Below are 20,393 nucleotides of genomic sequence, written 5' to 3' on the forward strand. Positions count from 1 at the left end.
TCTTTGAAAACAAATGCTGGTGTGTGTGGTATGATCATTGTGGCCTATAATCGGTCGGAGTTGATTTGTTTCGGACATGTTTAACAAAGATACATTTAGGGACGTCACATGTTTGCACTTCCACAATACGACGTGTCTGAAAAGGAGTAGAAAGAAAGCGAGTTTATTTAATCCACGCCATCACCGTGTCTGTTACTGCTAATTCAACATGTTGACACTTACAAAAATTCACATTTGGATGTTGTCATTAAAAGCCCGTGTTTTCTCCATTTTCTAAACAGATAAATAGCTTATAAATGACGGAATATTAATGCCACATTGAAAAAAAACTGAGAATAAAGTCGTAAATTTACGAGGATAAAGTTGTAATATGAGAAAAAAAACTCACAGACTTGTGAGAAAAAAAAGTCATAATGTTATCTTTGCCCAAAGCCAAGGCCCGTTACGACGGAGTATTTAAGTAATCTGAGATTTTGAGAATAAAGTTTTAAATTTACCAGAATAAAGTCATAAATATACGAGAAAAAACTCGTAACTTTATGTTACAGACTTTGCCTGAGACAGCTAGGGAAAGGCATGTGCAGGGGGCAGGGTAAGGAAAGCGGAAGTGAGATGATGCTAACACATGCTAATCTGTTTGTGCTCAACTTCTCTTTTTTGCTGCCACGTTATAAATAAAAGTTTGCCCGAAGCAAGAGGAAAGTTTCCTTCTTTCCTGAAAAGCTTTCCCTCCGACACGTAATATTACGACTTTATTCTCGTAATATTGTGACTTTTTTTCTTGTGAACTTACGACCTGATCTCGTAATATTACGACTTTTTTTCTCGTAAAGTTGCGACTTTATTCTCGTAATATTACGACTTTTTTTCTCATAAATAATGACTTTATTCTCGTAAGACTGTGACTTTTTTCCTCATAGATTTACGTTTTTATTCCCGTAATATTGCAACTTTTTTTCTCGTAAATTTATGACTTTATTCTCTTAATAGTACGACTTTTTTTCTCATGGATTAACGACTTTATTCTCTTAATCTTGCAACTTTTTTCTCGCAAATTTACGACTTTATTCTCGTAATATTGCAACTTTTTTTCTCGTGAATTTACAACTTTATTCTCGTGAATTTACGAACTTATATTACGACTTTTTTCTCGGAAATGTACGACTTTATTCTCGTAAATTTATGACTTTATTCTCTTTATAATATGACTTTTTGTCTCATAAATTTACAACTTTATTCTATTAATATTGCAACTTTTTTCTCGTAAAATTACAACTTTATTCTCGTGAATTTGCGACTCTATTCTTGTAATATTACGACTTTTTCCCCGTAAATTTATGACTTTATTCTCGTAAATTTAAGACTTTATTCTCATAATATTGGACTTTTTTTCTCGTAAATTTACAACTTTATTCTCGTATTATTGAGACTTTTTTCTTGTTAATTTACGACTTTAATCTCGTAATATTACGATTTTTTTCTCATAAATTACGACTTTATTCTCGTAAGATTGTGACTTTTTTCTTGTAAATTTACAACTTTAATCCCGTAATATTGCTACTTTTTTCCTAATTAATGTATAACTTTGTTCTCATAATAGTACGACTTTTTTTCTCGCAAATTTACAACTTTATTCTTGTATTATTGAGACTTTTTTCTTGTTAATTTACGACTTTAATCTCGTAATACTGCATCTTTTTTCTCGTAAATTTACGACTTTATTCTCGTAATATTGCAACCTTTTTTCTCGTAAATTTCCAACTTTATTCTCATGAATTTACGACTTTATATTACGACTTTTTTTCTCTGAAATGTACGACTTTATTCTCGTAAATTTACAACCTTATTCTCGTAATATTCCGACTTTTTTCTCGTAAAATTACATCTTTATTCTCGTGAATTTGCGACTCTATTCTTGTAATATTACGACTTTTTTTCCTGTATATTTATGACTTTATTCTCGTAAATTTATGAATTTATTCTCAAAATCTCTGATTTTTTTTTTCAATGTGGCCCTAATAATCCGTCGTACTTGTACCTATTGCTACAGGAGGAAGGAAAAGAACAAATGAAAAATAAAAATGTAAAAAATAAAATAGATAAGTGAATAATAACAGTTGATAAAATAAGAATAAATACTATTAATATATAAAATAATAATAATAAATAAAATAAGTTGATTAAAAAGATTCAAGATGAATAATACATGCAGGAGAAAACTGGCTGAAACATTATATTATTAGAAATACATGCAGGATACATATTAAGCAATGATTTATTAATTAAAGATAATTGAATGTGATACAGTATATTGTTTGACATTGTTGAAATTGGCACACAGGCTTCTGCTGCTGCAGTGAATAATTCATAATTTGTTGCCAAATTTTGCATGAGTAACTTATTTTTGACACTTGTATGAGAGTTAATATTGCGACAATGTTACTCAAAACAGTGGTTTTGCGGTTGATAAAGTTGTGTCCCTTGCAGTTTAATGTGTACTACAGCAACATTCTGATAAAAGTGATGCTGATTTGGTTTAAAACTGGAATACAGATTTGGCTAAATATGCAAATATCGCATTCATAAAGGGGAACATCCGGGCACTGTCAGGCAGCTCACTGCATGGTGCTGTACTTCCCAGTGTGAACGCAGTGTGAGCGCTCATAAAGTAAGTGCGGAAGTGCGCCAGTTCCATCGACGGAGCCTTGCCATTTTTGCCACAAGGTGTCGCTATAAGTCTACATGTCATATGAGACGTGGAAGAACGCTTTATTTTTTTATCCACTGCCCTACTTTAGTTTACCTTCTGAGAGGAAATCTTGTGAAAAGAGAACAGCAGGTTATACGTTAGAGGAGATGGTTCAACATATTCTTACTTTTTCACCACGGTAACATTTCCCTGAGCCAAGCGGACGTCTAAGGGCGTCTTCCAGAGCTTTGACGGGATCCGAGCCTCCCTCCCCGCGGCGATTGGTCCGGCCCTGTGTACCGTACAAGGAGTCAAACTTTCCCATTGAAAGCACCGTGTGTCTGTCAAAAGTCAACTAGTAGACGACACAGCGCCTGCTCAACCTTTGTGCTGTGATTGGTCAAGATTCATGCCAGTCACACTATAACCTTAATCTGATTGGATAGGTTAGACGTCAGACAGATATCAAGAATGTGATTGGCTCTAAGTCTCCGCAAGGGGGCGCAGGTTCTTACTCCGCCAGGGTAGTGCTTTCTCTAGTGGGCGGACCATAGCGGTGACAGCGACGCTCGGAGTCTCCCGACAAACTGTCAAAAAAGCAGACAACTAAAGGTGAGTTGAGCTGAAATATGAGTGTTATGCTGCTTGTGCGTTGTGTAGAAAGGAGCATACTTGGCAGTACGTGCAAAGTTTGTCGGTGCATTGCTTGGAGTCAACGTAGCAGTGGAAAGACGGTGATTTTGGATGAGTGATCTCAGCACGCATCATACACGGTGTGCCGGAGGTTAATGGTGCCTTCAGGTGCTCCTCGGAAACTCGTAGTTTCTGTTTGCGCAGTTGGAATGTCCGCGCCCTTGCTGTGAATGAGTAGCTGCACACTCTGGTGTTTTCGTCTGCCCGCAGGATCTGTCCACGCAAACTCGACACTTACATGCGTTACATAGTTGGCGTGTTCACCCTGGAGTGAATAGAGTAAATCCGAGGTTGAGGATCCCATGTGTCAGCGACGCTGCAAAGCAAGTTACGCAAGCAAGCTTGCTAGTGTCACTCTGCGGCCAGTGGATCATTCATTTGCACTGTGAGGAGTTTATAAATGCACACTGCCTTTTAGCCATCACATGGCTAGATGTTTGCTCAAGCAACTCCGAAGAACCAATACACATTAAGCACCTTGTAAGTGGTTCTCCATTACGTCATGTCAATTCAACTGAATTGTTCAAGTGACCACAGTGCTCATTTGAAGTACGGGATGCAAAAATACCGAAAGCCATGTGAAAGATCCTCTCAATGACAGGAGCTGTTTGCTATTTATAAAGACACACCACAAAAATACAAGTCAAGAAGCCTCTGCACGACAGGAGCTCTTTGCTGATTTTAAGGACCTGCTGCGAAAACAACACTCAAAGATCTTCTATTTCGCTGGAGCTTTGCATTTTTTTTCAAAACCAGTCAAAGATCCTCTGCGTGACAGGGGCTGTTGCTGTTTTAACACCGTACTACAAAAACACAGAGCTTGTTTTTAAAAACGTACTGCAAAAACACAAGTCGTAGATCCTCTATTGGATAGGAGCTCTTCTCTGCTGTTTTTGAGGACCTACTGCAAAAACACATGTCAATGATCCTCTAAATGAAAGGAGCTCTCTGCTGTTTTTAAGGACATATGCAGAAAATACATGTTAAAGATCCTCTATAAGAAAGGAGCTCACGTTTAAGGACCGAAAACACTAGTCAAAGATCCTCCAAATGACAGGGGCTCTTTGCTGGTTTAACGACCGACTACAAAAACACAGATGAGCAAATGTCTAAGGACCTACTGCAAAAGTGCAAGGCAAAGATCCTCTATATAACAGGAGCTTGTTTTTAAGGACAGATGTACTGCAAAAACACAAGTCAAAGATCTTCTATAAGACAGGAGCTATCTGCTGTTTTTAAGGACCTGCTGCAAAAACACAAGTCAAAGATCCTCTTTGTGACAGGAGCTCATTTTTAAGGACCTATTGCAAAAACCTGTCAAAGATCCCCCGTTTGAAAGGAGCTCTCTGCTGTTTTTAAGGACGTTACTACAAAACACTAATCAAAGATCCTCTATATAAGAGGGGTTCGTTTTGAAAAACCTATTGCAAAAACACGAGTCAAGGATCCTCCAAATGAAAGGAACTTTTTGCTGTTTTTAAGGACTTACTGAAGAAACACAAGTCAAAGATCCTCTATGTGGAACACGGACTCTCTGCTGTTGTAACAACCTATGACAAAAACACAGAGGAGATCATTTCGAGGGACCGACTGCAAAAACACAAGGCAAATATTCTCTATATTGAAGAAGCTCGTTTTTAAGGACCTATTGCAAAAACACGAGTCAAAGATCCCTCAAATGAGAGGAGCTCTCGTCTCCTTTTCAGGCCTTTTTGCAAAAACACAAGTCAAAGATCCTCTATATGAAACAAGCTTGTTTTAAGGTCCCACTGCAGAAACACTAGTCAAAGATTCTCTAATAACAGGAGTTCTCAGCTGTTTTGAAGGACTTACTGCAAAAACACTAATCAAAGATCTTCTATATGACAGGAGCTATCTACTGTTTTCAAGGACCTACTGCAAAAACACCCGTCAAAGTTTTGCTACATTACAGGAGTTCTCTGCTGTTTTGAAGGACCTACTGCAAAAAAAAACAGTCGAAGATCTTCTATATGACAGGAGCTATCTGCTGTTTTTGAGGACCTACTGTAAAAACACAAGTCAAAGATCCTCTATATGAAACAAGCTTTTTTTAAGGTCCCACTGCAAAAACACCAGTCAAAGATTCTCTATATAACAGGAGCTATCTGCTGTTTTGAAGGACCGACTGTAAAAACACAAGTTAAAGGTTCTCTATATGACAGGAGCTATCTGCTGTTTTTGAGGACTTATTGCAAAAACACTGGCCGAAGATCTTCTATATGACAGGAGCTATCTGCTGTTTTTGAGGACCTACTGCAAAAACACTAGTCAAAGATCCTCTATATGAAACAAGCTTTTTTTAAGGTCCCACTGCAAAAACACGAGTCAAAGGTTCTCTATATGACAGGAGCTATCTGCTGTTTTTGAGGACCTACTGTAAAAACACAAGTCAAAGATCTTCTACAGGTATATGACAGGGGATTACTGCTGTTTTTAAGGACCTACTGCAAAAACACTAGTCAAAGATCCTCTATATGAAACAAGCTTTTTTTTAAGGTCCCACTGCAAAAACACCAGTCAAAGATTCTCTATATAACAGGAGCTATCTGCTGTTTTGAAGGACCTACTGCAAAAAAACAGTTGAAGATCCTCTACATGACAGGAGCTATCTGCTGTTTTTGAGGACTTATTGCAAAAACACTGGCCGAAGATCTTCTATATGACAGGAGCTATCTGCTGTTTTTGAGGACCTACTGCAAAAACACTAGTCAAAGATCCTCTATATGAAACAAGCTTTTTTTAAGGTCCCACTGCAAAAACACGAGTCAAAGGTTCTCTATATGACAGGAGCTATCTGCTGTTTTTGAGGACCTACTGTAAAAACACAAGTCAAAGATCCTCTACAGGTATATGACAGGGGCTTTTTGCTGTTTTTAAGGACCTACTGCAAAAACACCAGTCAAAGATCCTCTATCTGAAACAAGCTTTTTTTTAAGGTCCCACTGCAAAAACACCAGTCAAAGATTCTCTATATAACAGGAGCCATCTGCTGTTTTTAAAGACGTACTGTAAAAAAAAACAGTCGAAGATCATCTATATTGACAGGAGCTATCTGCTGTTTTTGAGGACTTACTGTAGAAACATAAGTCAAACATCCTCTATATGACAGGGGCTTTCTGCTGTTTTTAAGGACCTACTGCAAAAACACTAGTGAAAGATCATCTATATGAAACAAGCTTGTTTTAAGGTCCCACTGCAAAAACACCAGTCAAAGATTCTCTATAAAGCAGGAGCTATCTGCTGTTTTTAAGGACCTACTGTAAAAACACAAGTCAAAGATCTTCTATATAACAGGAGCTATCTGCTGTTTTTAAGGACCTACTGCAAAAACACTAGCCAAAGATTCTCTATATGAAACAAGCTTTTTTTGAAGGTCCCACTGCAAAAACACAAGTCAAAGGTTCTCTATATGACAGGAGCTATCTGCAGTTTTTGAGGACTTATTGCAAAAACACTGGCCGAAGATCTTCTATATGACAGGAGCTGTCTGCTGTTTTTGAGGACCTACTGCAAAAACACTAGTCAAAGATCCTCTATATGAAACAAGCTTTTTGTAAGGTCCCACTGCAAGAACACGAGTCAAAGGTTCTCTATATGACAGGAGCTATCTGCTGTTTTTAAGGACCTACTGTAAAAACAAAAGTCAAAGATCCTCTACATGACAGGCGCTCTCTGCCTTTTTAAGGACCTACCCCAAACATTGGCCATGTGTTTTTTTTTTACCACAGAAGAAAGCGTGTCTAAAAGTTGAAAAAGTTTGTTGTTGTTTTTTCCCCATGAAAGTGACGCACGCTATCACTTCTTCATTGCTGACTCTTCCACTTGAGATTAGGTGATTGATTTAATCTAAGAAGAAACTTGAGAGGATTTTCACACCCTCCTTTCCTTCAGAGATTATTCTCCAATCCTCCACTGTGAGATGACTGAGTGGGAAATCAGAAGTGAGATCTTGATTTCATCGTGGACCTGATCCAATCGCCATAACGTTGTGTTCTCGTTCGTACTATGACCATAGACCCCAAAATAAAAGTTGCGGTCATACTAGGGATGGGAACTAGAGAAAGATACATTATTTATTCTCAGCTGTTTTTAAATAGTATTTTTAAAATATGAAATCATTTGTTGTTAAGATTGTAAGTGGATCGGTACATGAAAAATAATCAGTTTATTTCACTGGGTCTATTTGTTATTTTGAATAAAACTCAAGGGCCAAACCATACAATGTCACCTGTACAAATGCAAATACAGTGATGCCTTGGTTAGCGTCCAGAAGGTCCGACTCAAACCAAAACGGACTCTAACCAAAGCAATATTTTCCATAGAAAATAATGTAAATCCAATTAATCCGTTCCAGGCACCCAAAAATGTAGGCACAAAACTGATTTTGTAGGCAATAATTATAGTTTTACAAGCAAAAAATGAAGCAAAAAATAATTACAAATGCCAAATGAACCGACAAATGTACATTTGTTTACCTAGTTTTGTTGGAAAAAACCCACAAACCACCAGTTAACAAAATAACACAAAATAAAGACATTATTCTGTGGTAACCATAATTTGGAAAAATGTAAAAACTTCTATCAAACTAAATATCAATGTTCAAGAACCAATAAACCTTGTCGTTTAATATAGAAAATGAAAAAACAAAAAAACAACCCCTGGCGGTAGTGATGTTTAGGAAGTGTGCCGGCAAGGTGGTGATGTGTGCTATGTTTGACTCGGGATGCTGTGAACATGCTACAGTAAGTTGGAATGCTTATGTTGTCTTGTTGGAAACAAAAATGACTCTTATGGATGTAAAATGAGACGGTCAATCAATGCGCCACCGGTTTGATCAAATGTTACCCGGGAACCAGAGTAGTATGCAACACAGTCGATGACGGAGCCACTCCCGTCACATGTACATACGTCTGAAATGACGACGGTCTTCTCTTTAAGCTGTAAAATTCGGAGGTCTTGCAACTTGTCTCGGTACGGTCCATCACCTTTCTCTTTTGTGCGGTCCATGTGTTTGTTACGTCGTGTATCTCTCTACAGCTCTGATAAAAACAACCTAAAATGGCGCCCGCGGCCCACAATTTTTGTTTTTTGCGCGATCACAGTATTTTCGACGCTAAAACAAGCGGGCGAACACAAGCCAAGGCAAAATTTTAGCACGAACCTTGGTTGTTATCCGAAAAACATGCTAACCGGGGCGGACGTTAACTGAGGTACCACTCAACCATAGATAACATAGCCTACTTTTTTTCCAAGTTTTATGAAGTAAATTGCTCAAAAACATTATTATGCATTAATGTAAGGATAAGCATCTGCATAGCCATTAGGCTAGGCCATATTAGTCTGAGTTTGGGCTAGCCTACGACCAATGTGCCAAATCAGGTGTATTATAATTCAAATACCAGATACAGGAAGTGTTGCGCCAAAGTTAGATGTCCAGGACGCGAGTGTATGTCATTTTTAGAAACATTATGCCTATATTTAAAGACAAATATTAATTTTTTCATGAGTTATTCTTACAGGCACTGCCAAATCTCTTCTGTGATGGTACAAATCCCAGGGTATGGGAAACACTGTAACTTGACACTCATTGACTTAGTATTTCCAGTCCGCGCATTGATTTTCGATTGCGTTACTGATGGGAGTCTCCTGATTTAACATGAATTATTTATTAAAATAATGAAGTGCACCAGGATTTATGATCTAAAGTGCTCATTATGCATCAGTGGTAATTTGTTTTGTTGTTGTTGTTGTTGTTGTTTTGCTGCAGGCAAAATGAATGGACAGTTGGTTTTCTGAAGGTTTTAACAAAATACGGTGGCGGGTGTCGCTTGTTTATGGATAATGTACTTGTAATTGTTGCATGTTACATGACAGGATTATTTACCGATCGGAACTGAACCGTACCAAACCAAACTGGTGGAAATGTGGTTAAACTGAGCAAGACATTAAACTCACGGTTACTGCCGTGTGTGATGCGGGGTCGTAAAACTATGGTCCAGTTGCCAATTATCTGTTAGCTTTACTGACATAATCTTGACTAGACTAGCCTTCTGTCTTTTACCAACCTCTGGCCCGACTTGGTGGCGTTTGGGCTTTGCCTTTTTGAACTGGTTTAACCTGAGCAGGATGCCATTGAACAGGAAATGTCACCCAATAGCTACAATGCTAACAGCGAGAACGCTAGCAACCAGTGTTTGCACACTGCGATAACATGGGAACATCTTTCGCTTCAGTGGACAGTTGCTAAAGTGCTAAATCTCAATGTGGTATGCACAATGCTAAAGTGCCAAAGGTAGCATATAGCAAAATAGGCATAAAGTCGGAACTGCGACCTATTTTAATGTTTGGACAATCCCCAAATAAATGTGAATGCTAACAGCACGAATAGCTAGCATGCGACTATACAGCAGGATAGTGCAGTTCTATGTTTCATCGCGTGACGTAGCTGTAAGCAATTTCATATGAGGATAATGGCAAAAATGCTAACATGCTAACAGTTAGCACCAAAGTGCGGTGCAGTGCAGCGTTAGAGGCTGCCATTGCTTCACAAGCAGGCCCATAAAGCAAAACCATCGTCATGTAAACCATCAAAAGTTCAGCAGTTCTGCCGCTCTGGTGCCAAAGGACTTGTTTATTTACAAAATGCTACTTGCTTCATCTTCACATGGGCTTTCAATAAATAAAAACCCATGAGCAACAAAAGGAAAAGTATACATTTACATACACCGTCCCAAAAAATCCACATTTTTTTCAGTGAAAGCCGCTCTTGGGTTTTACGGAGCTTTATCTAAAAGGCAGCCCGAAACACAGACGTATCTCAGTGTGTGTTTATATTTGTGAACACTCCGGTGTGTGTGTGTTGTGGCTCGATGTTTAAACTCTGAGATTGCGTGACAACCGCGGATTGAATGAATGAAATGATGGAGGGATAGATGGTGCAGAGGAGTGGGACGGCGCAGGGTGAGCCGCTCCCTGTAATCCCCCCCTCACAACAGCAGCAGCTGGAACACAGTGTCAGCAACCAGGCTTTGCTGGGAATTACAGATGGATGAGGGGTCACTTGGCACTCAGGTGCATGGAGAGGTTGATGGAGGGACACTTGTAAGCAATGCAACAGAGTGTTGTTATTGCAGATTTTTACGTTTGGCAGGAAAGGCCCATAGAGTATGTTTCTATTCTCTTCTCCTTGACAGCAAGTGAATTTAGAGACATTGTTCAGGATTTTCCATTATAATTCATTTTTCAGATCATCAAGCAAATTTAAATATTAGTCAATGACAACTGAACACAAAATGCAGTTTTTAAATTCGACTTTTTATTATTAAGGGAGAAAAAAATCCAAACCTACATGGCCCTGTGTGACTAATGTCATTGCCCCCTAAACCTAATAACTGGTTGGGCCACCCTTAGCAGCAGCAACTGCAATCAGGTGTTTGTGATAACTTGCAATGAGTCTCTTACAGCGCTGTGGAGGAATTTTGGCCCACTCATCTTTGCAGAATTGTTGTCATTCAGCCACATTGGAGGGTTTTCCAGCATGAAGCGCTTTTTTAAGGTCATGCCACAGCATCTGAATAGGATTCAGGTCAGGACTTTGACTAGGCCACTCCAAAGTCTTCATTTTGTTTTTCTTCAGCCATTCAGAGGTGGACTTGCTGGTGTGTTTTGGATCATTGTCCTGCTGCAGAACCCAAGTTGCTTTCAGCTTGAGGTCACCAACAGATGACCGGACATTCTCCTTCAGGATTTTTTGGTAGACAGCAGAATTCATGGTTCCATTTATCACAGCAAGTCTTCCAGGTCCTGAAGCAGCAAAACAGCCCCTGACCATCACACTACCACCACCATATTTTACTGTTGGTATGATGTTCTTTTTCTGACATGCAGCGTTACTTTTACACCAGATGTAATGGGACACACACCTTCCAAGAAGTTAAACTTTTGTTGCTCCAGAGTATTTTCCCAAAAGTGTTGGGGATCATCAAGATGTTTTCTGGCAAAATTGAGACAAGCCTTAATGTTCTTTTTGTTCAGCAGTGGTTTTCGTCTTGGAACTCTGCCATGCAGGCCGTTTTAGCCCAGTGTCTTTCTTATGGTGGAGTCATGAACACTGACCTTACCTGAGGCAAATGAGGCCTGCAGTTCTTTGGATGTTGTTGTGGGGTCTTTTGTGACCTCTTGGATGAGTCGCCGCTGTGCTTTTGGGGTCACTTTGGTTGGCCTGCCACTCCAGGGAAGCTTCACTACTGTTCCATGTTTTCATCATTTGTGAATAATGGCTCTCACCATGGTTGGCTGGAGTCCCAAAGCTTGAGAAATGACTTTATAACCTTTTCCAGACTGATAGATCTCAATTCATCTCAGTTATGTTTCAACAGAGGAGGCAATCACTTTTTCACACAGGGCCGTGTAGGTTTGGATTTTTTTCTCCCTTAACACTAAAGAGTTTCATTTTGTGTTGAGTTGTGTTGTCATTGACTAATATTTAAATTTGTTTGATGATCTGAAACATTTAAGTGTGACAAAAAAAATAAGAAATAAGGAAGGGGACAAACACTTTCCCCCACCACTGTAGGTACTCGCCACTAATGAATGCTGATGTAAGATGATGGATGAAAAGATGCGATCGGAGGCAACTATGGTGCGTTCAGGTATTGACGAACAAAGTGCGAAAATCTCAACACTTGAGAGACAAACATGTAAACGTTGTGGGCTTTTTTTAAACAGTGGCACAAGTATGCAGTACATTTTACCTGTACTACTACATATTTATATACTATTACTGACTTATGGTGAATGAGATGTGTTTGTGGAAAACCAACCTATTTCTGAGACAAAAAACATAAATTTGACCAAAAGTTTGTGAATTTTGCTGAATCGCGAATCTGTACTGTATGTCTTATTGCTGATGAGGGAAAAACCTCAATAAATAGTTACCAGAAAGTATCAAAATACCATGAATGACCTGATATCAATCACATTGAGCTCCTGGGTATTGAACTAGCTCCGCATGTGATTACTACCAGTTTGTTTTGGAATGAATGCGACCTCTGTGGGTTTGTGCTGCGATGCATTCCGCTGCGATGTGTTAAGCCTGGCTCTGCAACAATAGGACATAGTTCCCAAAGAGATAGTGTGTGTGTGTTGAGCTAAAACCATTGTGGACATACAGAGAATTCATTCATTACTCTGTCCCCGTTTAAATGGGGAGGGAGGACATAATCAGGAGGACGTGGAGGGGAACGGCATGGCAGTGGGAGTTGACAACTCTACCTGTCAGTGTGTGCTCGCACACGGACCCTAATGAGATGGAATGTGTCAAGGTGTAATGATACTGATTGGTCTTGGAATTTGGGGAATTCTCACATGAAGCAATTTGTATGTGGAACATTAACAAGCCAATGTGGGGCTGCGCACACACACACACACACACACACACACACACACACACACACACACACACACACACACACTCAAAATTGCAAACTTGATTCACACTCATCTACGATCTTATGACGGAGTATTACGGGCCACATTGCAAAAAAAAACCAACCCAAAAATCGGAGATATCGAGAATAAAGTCGTAAATTTATGAGAACAAAGTCGTAATGTTACGAGAAAAAAAGTCGTAAATTTACGAGAATAAAGTCGTAGTCTTATATAAAGTTACGACTTTTTTCTCGTAAATTTACGACTTTTTTTCTCGTAAATTTACGACTTTATTCTCGATATCTCCGATTTTTTCTGTAAATTTTTTTTCTCGTAAATTTACGACTTTTTTTCTCGGTAAATTTACGAGAAAAAAAATTTACAAAAAAAATCGGAGATATCGAGAATAAAGTCGTAAATTTACGAGAAAAAAAGTCGTAAATTTACGAGAAAAAAGTCGTAACTTTATATAAGACTACGACTTTATTCTCGTAAATGTACGACTTTTTTTCTCCTAACATTACGACTTTTTTCTCGTAAATTTACGACTTTATTCTCGATCTCCGATTTTTTTTGTATATAAATAAATAAAGTCGTAGTGTTATATAAAGTTACGACTTTTTTCTCGTACATTTACAAGAATAAAGTCGTAGTGTTATATAAAGTTACGACTTTATTCTCGTAAATTTCCGTCTTTTTTTCTCGTAAATGTACAACTTCATTGTCGAAACTTTACAACTTCGTTATCGTAAATTTATGACTTTATTCTCGAAATTTCCTTTTATTTCCTATTATTTTAATTTCCTATTATTTAATACTCCATCGGACCAGGCATTGCCTGAGACAGCTATGAAAAGGGGGGACTTAGGTGACCTATGGCCTTCGGGAAAGGGAATATTACGACTTTTTTTCTTGTAAATTTACGACTTCATTCTTGTAAATTTACGACTTTTACTCTCGTAAATTTACATCTTTTTTCTGTCAAAAAATCAGAGATTTTGAGAATAGTCGGACATTTATAAGAATAAAGTTGTTAATGTATGACTCTTTTATCGTAAATGTACATCATTTTTGTAAATGTACGACTTAAATTTACAGTACTTCTTTATTCTTTTAAATTTCCGACTTTATTCTCGAAATCTCAGTTTTTTTGTTGTTTTTTTCCCAATGTGGCCCTACTAATTCGTCGTACAATCAAATTTCTAAATGACATTTTTTAAACGTATTTTACTTTACAAACTTAACCCTCACATTTTTGCCTATTGGCAGCTTCGAGCAAAAATGACTTGCATAATTTCACACCTGATGGGTGGCAAGTCTCTCTCGAAACCCAATGATGCGTGTCAAAAGCAATGAAAAAGTCACTTTTCATAATATGTGATTTAAGTTTCCGTGTATGTATATTTTGAAAACATACTCAGCACATATTTCTTGCATGTTTTATGGGAAACCTCTCAAAGATAGATGCACTTTGCATCATTCAACTGCATAATATGGCACACAATTCATTATGGATGTCTACTATATAGTACACATGATGCTGAAGAGACATAGTGTTAAATTATGTATTTGGCCTGGCAGATAAAAACATAAAACACAATGCAGGAGAAGGAGAGAAATGGGAGGTGCACTGGGCACTGAACATTAAGCCTCCACTAATCATGCTTGCCTAGCTTATATCTACTGCAGATATGCACATTTTAAAACGTATATCTTCTGTTTTTACCCTGTGCTGCAATTATTATTGTCTTGCGGCCTGCTGCGTTTTTTTTTTTATTGGCCTGGGGAACATTAACTAAAAAAAGAGAAGAAAGTAGTAAGAGAAAATATGTCGTAATAATATTGGGAAAAATAAAGCTATTTTAGTAGCATGAAGTTGAAATATTAAATAAAAAATATGTTATTTTATAAAGTTGTAATATTATGAGAAGCAAAACAAAATAAAGTTGAAATGGTTGGAAAACTAGGTTGGGGAAAAAGTTCGAATATTATGCGAGTAAGGTAAAAATATTCCGAAAAGAAAATTGATGTATTTGGAAAATGTAAAAAAAAAAAAAAAAAAAACAGGAAAAAATGGGGGGGAAAAGTGCTGAAATTGAAAAAAAAAAACTGCTGTAATTTTACAAGAATAAAGTCGAAATAATAACAGAAAAAAGTCATATTCTAAAGAGATTTAAAAAAGTGGCAATTTTGCAAGAATAAATTTAAATAATATAATTTTAGTAGCACAGATTATATAATATTAAAGAAAAAACAAATAAGAAAAAATAACAGATATGAAATAAGAAAAAAATAAAAAATAAAGACGGAATATTATGAGAAACAACCAAAACAAAATAAAGTTGTACTGTTTAGAAAATTAGGTTGGCGAAAAATTTGCAATATTGTGAGAATAAAGTCAAAATACTACAAGGAAAAGTTCATAACAGTTGGAAAATGAAAAAGAGAAAAAACAACAGCAGAAATGGGAAAAAAAAACAGCGGTAGTTTTACCAGAATAAAGTTAAAATATTAAGAGAATAAAAGAGTATTCTAACGAGTAAAAAGTCACAATTTTATAAGAAAAACTTAAAAGTAATGTCATTTTGGTAGCATAGAGTTGAAATATTAAAGAAAAAAAAATATTTTTTTTAAAAAAGTAGTAATTGTTGTTGCTGCTGTTGTCCTTGTCTCTTGTCTCTCTTTTTTTTGTTGTTGTTGTCCCCCTCTCGTCCCTCCCCAGCCCCCCTCTGTTTCCTTTTCTCTTCTTCTCTGTCCCCTCCTGCTCCGGTCCGGAAAAAAAATAAAAATTAAAATAAAAAAAATTAAAAAAAATTAAAAAGTAGTAATATTGTGAGAAAGAAAACAAAATAAAGTTGTACTTAAAAAAAAATTAGATTGGGGAAAAGTTGTAATATTATGGGAATGAAGTGAAAATATTATGGCATTAAGTCATAATATTACAAAAAGAAAATTTACAAGAAGAAAATAAAAACGGCAGCAAAAATGGGGGTAAAAAAGCAAAAACCCAAGTCCATACTAATAATAGGCTGAAATGCAGTTTAAAAAAACAATACAGTATATATAAATTGTTAGCATATCTCCTGTACATGTGTTGCTTTACAAAATATCAAAGTAGCCATTGCATCCTTTCATTTTTCACCATGTGGCCCTTGGTGGAAAAAGTTTGGACACCCCTGGCATTGGGAGTTGCCGCGACCGGAACCTTCATTTCCTGTTGCTCTCTATTTACAGGATGCACGTTGCATGAATTTCTTATTTTAATGCTGTCTTATATTTGAAATAACTACTCCAACCATCTGTTGTACACTATTGAAGTCGCACACTGAAATCACATCAGTGTGTCATTCGATTATATTGGTGCCTGTCAATTCAGACTAATTTATTGCCTTCTCAATAATGATGGCAAGGTGAAGATTAAAGTCACACTTGGTCTCATTTTGTGTGTGTAAGGGTGCAAATGTTGTCGTCATTCAATCAACAAGTAACGCACGTTTGGCTTAACAAGTGAATGACCAAGCCTGACGGGGCTTGCGCCCACACCCAAGTCATTACGTTTAGAGAAGTCACCGTGTGACTTTTTAGTGAACCTCCTGTGTGTCGTTATCCCTAAGAGCTTTATTCATTAATTTTGGATTATGTGCTTTTCAAAAGCTTGAACATCACACACTTCATCCACTGTTACGTAACGAGCTTCCAAAGGTACTACGTGTGTGTCCTCTCTTCCCTGACCCCTTAATGCAGTATGAAAACATAATCAGCGGAGCAGATGGTGAATCTTAGATCCGCAAATAGTTATTTTGTATTATTTTACATGAAACCTCCATGATGTGCTTTGTGTAATGCCATGCACATAAGCTGCTTTGGAATAACTGAGTGTAAACAAGAGTACAGTCGCATCTTTTGGAAAAGAATGGGCGGGTATATGAGAACGTTTGACCCCAATCAGTACAAGCACCTACCTTACATGTTTACTGATCCCTGACGGGCTTAAAAACGGTTGAAAATGTGACGATTTTACGAGCAGTCGGGGCCGCAATCTATTTGCGGTGGTGGCGATGGGGGTCTCGTCGTCTAATTTGCATCATACGGCATGTTGCGTGTAATTGTAATGGTTACTGTAGGAGAGCGGGATATAACGTTGGGGGAGACAAAAAGTGAGTAAAAAATATCGGCTTCCGCCATGAGATCGGGCCGATCGAGTGTTTAAACAAGAGAGAAATGTCAGGAAATGTGTGCCTGTCTGGTGAGAGGGTTTAACAGCCTTTAAACATGTATACAGTAATAATTGCAAACAAATAAAGTTGGCTACATCACAGATTTCACTTATTGCAGGCTATTTTGGGAACCTATCCCCCGCGACAAACCAGGGAACACTTACTTTCAAGCCAAATGCTTCTAGTGAAGGTGTTCCTCCATACCAGTCATCAGTGAAATGATCACTGCAAAAACAAAAAAAAAAGAACTCAAGGTGGGCCTCTGTCTAGCTCTCGTTCTCTGCACTTGCTTTGTCCATTTTTGTGTAAACCTTCCTCTTTTGTAAAAGAAAACAAACTTACAGTATCACTCGGATACTGTGAACATCCAGCAGCAACACAACATTTTGGCATGAGTACTATTTTGATGAAAAATATCCTGAACCAAGTCGACCATCTACTTTGAGAAGTGTTTGTTTCCTCTGCTTTTAGCTGAGATGTGTCATAACTGTATACGTAATTTTTGCGAATTTACCGTTGGCTTGCAAAAACTGAACAATGTACAACATAATTACAAACAATACATAACATATTTAAGCTGATCATGTCAGAGACCCTTTAAAATATGTTTTAACAGTCAAAAATTTATGAATGTTACTGAAAACATCGCCAGTGCAGCCGTCGCTAGCCACATTGCGGTTTGAATTTTGCGCCTTCACTTAATCACGTTTTTTTTTTTTAAATAAATGAATAAATCGTGCTGGTTTGTGCTTGAATGTGGCCTATTAGTAAAGGAAAAATCATATTTAAGCAAATTGTATGTGTTTTTTTCCCCTTAAATTAAGCATTTTCAAACAAAAATGGCTAAATGAACTAAAATAAAAATATAAGGCATTCAGAAGATGCATTCAAAGACTGTAGTATTTGACACCGGTCACTAGGTGTCAGTAATACGCCGAGCTAAGACTCAACTCTGAACCTCCTGACTTGACTTCCAGTAGCACACACCAGTACGAGTCTTATTTATGTCTTAAATGGCTTATTTTCTGTTGTTATATCTACTATATTGGGTAATAAGGGTGTAAAGGTGATTATAGGGGTGTTATTTTGTGTCTAGTGGGCTCTAATAGTGTTAAAAACCGTATTTAGAAGGTCGTAAACAGGTTTTCTATATGCTGTAACTCCTACTTGGCGGAAATTCACTTATCACAGCCTGTCTGGATCCAATTAACCGCGATAACCGAGGGATTACTGTGCACTTAAACGAAAGAACAGCTTTGAAATATGATGCAATGGGACCCGTTTAGGTCGACCTCGTTTATGTCTGCAACCCGTCGAAATCAGAAATGGCGAAAAATGATGTCAACAAACTACCGTCCTTTATTGCCCTATATTCTCCTCGCAAATGTGCAAGCGTTGGCTATTTTCGGTTGTGTCGACAAGCACTTACGTTGACTTACACGGGTTGAAATGTGAAATCAGAGGTAGACCAGCTTCCCGGAATGGATTTTGTTCAACTTTTACTCCCGGCTTGCCTTGAAGGAATCTCAAATGAAAGTGAAGCTTAACATCTCCAATGCCGATGCTGACCACAGCAGAATGCTTTCTGAAAGTCGGACCCTGGCAGTCTTCACTTCCACATTTGGGAGTGAAACTAAGGAGCCTAATAAATAAGACGGCAACCGGAATGTAATAACGCCCGGATGACAGTGGCAATAAAGCAAGGAGTTACTTTGCAGAAACAGTTTTTAGGACGCCCGAACAAGGACAGTGGTGTTGGATCACTGATAATAAATAGAAATACTTAAAATAATCCAAAAGTCAAAGTGAAAAATAGTACTATTAGCATCAACTTGGGACTATGCCCTTTTGCTCCCATTTTTGCTGTTGTTTTGTTATTTTTATTTTCCAAATATTTCTGCTTTCTTTTTGTAAATTTTCTTCTGGTAATCTTCTGACTTTCCTATTCCCTGTTTCCTGTTTTTATAATATTTTTACTTTATTCCCGTAATATTTTTATTTTTCCCCCCCAACCTAATAATCAAAAAATTACTTTGTTTTGTTTTGTTTGTTTCTCATAATATTACAACTTTATTTTTTTTATTTTTTTCTTATTTCATATCTGTTATTTTTTCTTATTTGTTTTTTCTTTAATATTATATAATCTGTGCTGCTAAAATTATATTATTTAAGTTTATTCTTGCAAAATTGCCACTTTTTTTAATCTCTTTAGAATATGACTTTTTTTCTCTTATTATTTTGACTTTATTCTTGTAAAATTACAGCAGTTTTTTTTTCAATTTCTGCTGTTTTTTGAAACTTCAACTTTCTTTTTGTAAATTTTCTTCCGTAATATGATGACTTATGACTCGTTATATTTTGGATTTATTCTCATAATAGTCAAACTTTTTTTCTCCCAGACAAATTTTTAAAAACAATTACAATGTTGTTGATGTTAATGGTTTGTTTTTCATAATATTAGGGCTGTAAAAAAATGTATTTTTTCTTTACTATGTCACCTTTATGCGAGTTATTTTTCCTCATAATAAAATTCTCATAAAATTAGGACTTTTTTTTTTACTTTTTCTTGTTAGATTAAAACATTAAAACATGTTTTATGAATTTTTTTTACGTCTGTAAAATTGTTGCAAATTTTTCAATTTTTCAATTTTTCAATTTTTTTTTTTTTTTTTAGTTTTTTGTTACATTATATTTTTAGAATATGGCGCGTGCGTGTAAAAAAAACCTGTTAAAACGGCCCTTGGCCCGCAATTTGGACACCCCTGTATTAGGGTAACAGGATTTTTTTTTTAAGAAAATACAAAAAATACCAAAAATACAATTTTAGGAATCAGACAAAGGCAACAATGCTATTTTTCCTGTGTTCAAAGTCCTTTAAATGATCTTTAAACTGTATTTATTAAAAATGCAACCATATCAATGTGCAAGACTCTTTGATTAATACAAAATACAGTTCATTTTAGTGTGCATTTATACGTTTTATTGAAGCACTTTTTATTCCAACAGTGTAGAAGCGATGTCCCAACGCCTCGTGTGCACACACCCTTGCTGTGTGTGTCTTACGAGGCTAATTACAACACAAGTCTGTCGTTCTCGCACACACCCCGTCCTCCCTGGGGCTCCGCGCCACTCCCAGACTTGGATAACCAGCCAGAGGCTCTCGGGCGCTGCCTTTTTCTGCCTCTTTGACCCTTTATCTGAGCCTCTGTCGTACGTTTCATGACTTGTTGCGGCCCAAGCACTTGCACAACCTGATGGCTGTCTTGAAACTTCAATCCAGGCGACCTTCCATTGTCGTTTCCTGGGTTTGTAATTATAATCGACAGCTCGGCTGTGCATGTGAA

At 37.2% G+C, this 20,393-nt stretch overlaps 1 protein-coding gene across 12 annotated transcripts in view; it reads left to right on the forward strand.

Moving 5' to 3' along the window:
* Nucleotides 1–3,196: 3,196 nt before the first annotated feature.
* LOC129174185 (microtubule-associated protein 4) overlaps nt 3,197–20,393 on the forward strand; it is a 120,675-nt gene continuing 103,478 nt past the window's right edge. For all 12 annotated transcript variants that reach the window (XM_054765881.1, XM_054765880.1, XM_054765886.1 and 9 more), the window contains exon 1: nt 3,197–3,301. The gene's annotated coding sequence lies outside the window, so the exon portion shown is untranslated. The remainder of the gene's footprint in view (nt 3,302–20,393) is intronic.

This window comes from Dunckerocampus dactyliophorus, chromosome 21 (genome assembly GCF_027744805.1).
Source record: "Dunckerocampus dactyliophorus isolate RoL2022-P2 chromosome 21, RoL_Ddac_1.1, whole genome shotgun sequence".
Taxonomy (NCBI): domain Eukaryota; kingdom Metazoa; phylum Chordata; class Actinopteri; order Syngnathiformes; family Syngnathidae; genus Dunckerocampus; species Dunckerocampus dactyliophorus.